Source organism: Gastrolobium bilobum, unplaced genomic scaffold (assembly GCF_033153095.1).
Source record: "Gastrolobium bilobum isolate Gb01-03AN ecotype WA unplaced genomic scaffold, APGP_CSIRO_Gbil_v1 utg85326, whole genome shotgun sequence".
NCBI lineage: Eukaryota > Viridiplantae > Streptophyta > Magnoliopsida > Fabales > Fabaceae > Gastrolobium > Gastrolobium bilobum.
This window is the reverse complement of record NW_026895447.1, coordinates 1-5818: the sequence shown is the minus strand read 5'-3', so window position 1 is coordinate 5818 and position 5818 is coordinate 1. Positions and strand designations below refer to the sequence as shown.

The 5818-nt window shown below is 33.9% G+C and overlaps 1 pseudogene; it reads right to left on the bottom strand.

Moving 5' to 3' along the window:
- Positions 1 to 4197: 4197 nt before the first annotated feature.
- On the bottom strand, positions 4198 to 5207 carry LOC133311906 (uncharacterized; annotated as a pseudogene).
- Positions 5208 to 5818: the final 611 nt, after the last annotated feature.

Here is a 5818-nt window from a genome sequence, read left to right as displayed (position 1 = left end):
TACCGCAGTATTTTTACACCGGAAAATCACTATTCATCAATTTTTCCCAAAATGACTCAATTCCATCAAATTTCATCAAAATCATATTTCCTAACTCAAAAAACCATTTACAACTCATATTTGAAACCTAGAGCTCAAAACTCAATCGACACGTTTTACGGTGCAATCGTACCGCGGTATTTTTACCCGCGAAAAACACTATTCATTGATTTTTATGAAACTTGCCTGTCCACTCAATTTTTCGTTCTGAACCCATTTCCAGGGTTATTTTTACCATCTGAGACCTTCTACTCAATTTTTATCTTCCTAGGGTTGCGTGTTGGCTAATTACCGTTTTGCCCTTTCTTTGTATTTTGGCCTAATCTTTAGGATTTTCACTAATCCATCACTTGATTGCTCACTTAATATTTTAATTACTTGATTTAAAATTGTGAGGTGTTATATAAGGTCTGAAGATTCTGCTCAAAATAATAGTTTGATGAGATCTCAAGGATTACCAGCAGCTTCAGTTTCAATGCAGGAGAGAGTCAATGGAAATGGCTTCAACAATTCCAAGGTAGGTGGTACTGATTCTATGTTCCCAAAACCTGGAAGCAGGAATCTACAGTCTCTAAACTCAAATCATCCAAATGAACTGACAGAGAAAAGATGGGGTGTTACAGGATCAAGCCCTTCTACGATGTTAACTATGGCACAGTCCATGCAATCATTGTCTTCATTTCTTAAAGTGGAGGCCTAACCTAGTGCCCTTAGGAATGAAGGAAGAATGATTCAACAAGTAGTAGGAAGGGAGCCAGTAATCATGATGCAGCATACACAATTCACAAATACCAAACAAAATTCTCTGAGTTCTATGAATTCCTTACCTTCAGGGACAACAGGTTGGTATGAAAATAGTATTCCTACTATTGAAAACATAAGGTCAAATGAGAAGTTACTACAGACTCACACCATAGGAAGTGTGAGTACAGATTACTTGGAGCAATTTTGTCAAGCTCCTTATAAAGAACATTCCTATGTCTTTGAACCTGTAGACTCCTCATCAACTGGGGTGGAAGGTTTCTATAAGCCAATGGGAGCATCTTCACCATCTCATACAATTCCTTCTCAGCATCATGGTTCATGGAGTATGAGTGCATCTTCTTCACCTGCACTCACAGTTCCACCATCTCTTGGACTATTTTCTGGACATCAGAATGCAGCAAGAACATTCAACGCGAATTCAAATGTGGATTGGAATACTGGAGGCTTGATGCCAGAATTTGACTACACTAGTATAGATTGGAGTTTGGATTGCCCTTCATCTTCCAAATCAGGTGGATTGTGGGTAGGAGTAGGACTCTCATCAATGTTGAGAAACAGTTCTGGCAATAATAGGATGGCCAGTTCATGCATGACTGGATTGCAAAATTTTAACATGGCTAAGGAAACTTCAACAACGTCTGGCTTGCGAGAGTGGACCACTCATTTTGCTGGGAAAGACATATTCAGTGTTTCCAGGCAATTTGTTACCTCTCCTCCTATGTAGTTTTTGTTTGTCTTGGAAACTAAAGAGGATGTGGCGTATTCTATGTAGTACTTGGAATGATTGTCTTGATGGTTGTTTTTGGTTTTCTAGTGAAATTCATCTTTTAATTTGTGGTCTATGATTTTTTATTTCCATGTAGTCATCCTCAAACTCCTCTTCCCTTCACTTGCATGTTTTTAATTTGAAGTAATTTTCTAAAGATCATTGTTACAGGATCTTTATAAACCCCACGAGGTTGATTATACATGGCCTTATCCTACATTTTTACAAAAAGACTATTTCTCAAATTTGAACCTGTGAAGAAACAAACTTATTGTTGTTACATACAACAATTAACAGGGAAAAATTGTCAAATGATGCAAAATTGTGTATTACTATTCCCATCATCTTCGTTTAATTTAAGAAGTTGGGTCTATAATTGAAGAAACTTAGGCTAACTTCTCCAATTTTATTTTGGTAAAAATGTAGTGTTAGTTACCTCATACACCCCAAAATGATATTAGTTTTCTAGTATGAACATATTTCACATGAATGATGTTACAATGCTTTCCTACTATATGTTGACTTGGTACATTTAAGAAAATTAATTAAATCTCCAAAATGCTGGCTTAATGCTACATAACAACTAAGCTATCCTCCTTGTTTACTCACTTACTAGTATACGCACTACTTTTACGTATACACTAGTTATTCTGCCCGTCTATTTCTTATTTTAATATTTATTAGTTTTATTAGAAATTATTTTTACTTGTCAAGATAATTTTATTGTATGGCTATGTACTATTAATAATAATTGATTAATCTTTTTTTCTTATCAATATTAAATCCTATTATTGTTGTCGTTTTTAAAACTATTTCATTATATTCTATCATTACTACTTTTTTTTCTTACCAACCCTTATATCCTAATATGGTTTTTTTTATTATTCCATCCATTTTTTAATAAATTAATTTGCATAATATTTCATTTTTATTATAATTTTTTTAATTCTCAATTGAACTTTATTATATTGGATGGTAATGGTAGCGTATTTATTAATTTACTTTAACAATTAAGAACATATTTTAAATAAAATAATAATAAATATTGAAGACAAATAAACATTATGTTAAAAAATTTAAAGAAAATAATAGAATAATAAGACTCACAACAATATATTGTGTGAGCGTCAGTTAGAAAAATTTAATCAAGTAATACAGTAAAATTCATTTGGGAATGAAACAAATTAACTTTTAATTTTTTATAAATAGAATGGAATAATGAATGTAAAACATCACTTTTAATCATCTTTATTTCTTACCCACACTAACACGTTAGCTTCTATAGATTTTGCCATCTCATTCTTTTCATTTTAGACAAATATGTATTTACTGATGTTCTTAAATGCATCTTAAGGTCGTTTTCTGTATAATACATACAGATATTGGAACATTTTAAAATACAAAAATAGAATGAGAATTATATATGCAACTTTTCAAATCATCCATTATTTCTTATATTTAATAATGGGAAAAATATTTCTCCCGGAGATAAAATTATCTCCAGTGAACTCAAAACGACGTCGATGTGAGGTTATAAGATTAAAAAATTATAATGATAAAGACTAATATAACCCTGTAATATATTATAATCACAAAAGCACATTGATTTCTGTTCCAAAACGACGTCGTTTTAAGCTCACTGAAGATAATTTTATCTCCGGTAACAGAAAAAATCCTTTACCCTTTAATAATTCTCTTAATATAGACACAAAAATTTAAGCATCCCCATTCCCCTCCAAACTCCTTCATAGGGAAGTCCGACCTTAATGAATAAGAGTAAAATGATTGTAGTTGCTTCTGCTCAATAGCTGAACCAACAATGAAAATTGTCTTCTAAGTTTTGACTTTTATCCTAATAATAACTTCAGTTTCTTCCACCTTTCACAGAAACAAAAGCCCCAATAAGCATGTCAAATATAAATTATGAACAATTCAGTCCCCACCCCGTCTCCTTCTCCTTCTCAAAGCCCTTATAAAGATCAAATTAAGTTCCCTACATAACCTTGACGATGGGATAAAGGACAATTGGGTGGGGTAATAGGCAAGGTGGAAAGAGAACTTCACCAAGCTGCTCCAAACAGCAGTGAAAAGTGAAAAATAATGACTTTAGTTAAAAATAAAATTTAAGGAATTTACTTGGAATAGACTGGGACATAATTCCAACCCTGTCAAATGACTATTCCCTATCAATGTGTAGAAACTATACATTCACCTTAAAACACAAAGGGAAAATCTCAATGCACAAGACTCCCCGATTTGCGAGGATAGGAGCAAGAGTCAATAGTACACAACCTTATCCTTGCATTTTGATAAAGAGGTTGTTTTCCATACTCGAACCCGCGACCTTCAGATCCCAAGTAGCTATCTTACCGCTGCTCTAAGGTTCACCCTCATTCACCTTAAAACATATTAATAAATGAGAACATCCATTCAGCAGAATCCCTATATTCTATGTGAAATTATATTCTCATGTTGTATGAGATTCATCTCTTATGTTACACTCACATAAAAAGATGTGGCTTTTTTTTTTTTTTTTTTAAAAAAAAAATTGGTGGGCCCAACTTTTCTCCTACTATATGAGAGAAGTAAAGCCCATATTCTATACACCAAAATGTTCAATACACTGTTCACCCTCCCCTCCACCACCAGAACTGTTTAAACAAGTATATCTTTCTCATCCTAGAATTGTAAGTCAGGAAAGCTCTGGCTTTGACAGGATCAGCATTTAAATATTCAAATGCATACATCTGTTTTCCCTCTTCCAACCCATCTATCTCCATCACAGCCTGAAATAGCTCTGCAGCATGAATTGTGCATTTGCTGTGCTCCATTGAATCAGCCAATCGTTGTATGCTTGATGCCACCGTCATCAATGCATCCTGAAGAGCATCTGAACTGCAAGGACGTTTGGGAAGTTGTCTCAGAGGTTGAACCGCAGGAGGCTCCGGTATCTGACCATACTCTGGAGGCACACTGTAAGACTCAGTTCCATCTGTCTCACTCATGTTTTCTGAACTGGGAGATGCAAATGAGGCTGATTCATCTTCACAGTTCTTCATGTCCACTTGATTTTTATCACCCTTCATCTTAGCCCAACGACCAGGAGCTTGATCATTCCCACAAACAACTTTAAGCTGATCATACATATCTATGCTTTCCGCGAAATCCTTTTGCATCAGGGTGTGTCTATCCAACGAATTAGAGAACATTAGAATAGGTATTTTGAATTAATGCATAACATTCATAAACTGGGAAAGATTAAAGATAGACTCACCGAAATATATCTCTTCCAAAGCTCATCACGATCACACTCGATCATCTTTGTATTTGGATTCCACCAGAAACCATCTTGACTTAGCACATCTTTTATTACTTTATACCTCTTCTTAAGTGTCTTCAGACGGTTGATAATTTTCTGATTATTCAAATTTAAGTTGAAACGAGTGTTTACAGCTACACAGACAGCAACATATGCATTTTCACTGAAACATTTGTCAATTCTGTTTCCATTTTTTGCTTGAACAACCAGAGCTTCAATTAGGCATTTATCCATTGCAATTGACCACACAACATTTCTTCCTTTATTTTTCATATCCCTTCTGTGTACTTGCGGATCACAGTGCTCCATTTCTACACGCTGACAAAAAAATTGAAACAAACAGTTCAATATAATAATGCACACATCATAACATTTAAGTTGATTTTATTATCCCCATTTAATTAAACATAGTATAAACTATGAACCACTAAGTTACTAAAAGTTTTACAGGAGCAATGGGGAAGAAATGGTATGAATTCTGAAGTAATAAGAATCCAATACTTGTGAGTGCCTACGTGTCAAAATTCACATGCAGTACACCTAGAAAATGTTACATCATAAAGGAACAATACTTTTAGGTTCCATCAATGAAATCTTGAACTTAAAAGAAAAGGAAATTAAGGGCTCATACTAATAATCGTCTCTATTAATATCATTAATATTACAAAAGCAACCTAAAAGAAAATATTTTCACCTAACAAAAAAATAGTATAATTGAAATCCCATGCTTATGCATTCTTTATCAATTGAATAGAAAATAGCATTCTGACATCAATGTACACGGTTCCGAGACCAGAGTTTTATTTTAAAATGTTCATTGATTACCTACTGACAGAGCCAGTCAATAAAGGTACCACTCTCGGTTATCAAACTCATAGATCCTACCTAGGATACCTGTAAAGCACGAGATTGTATGTCATAACACCAAA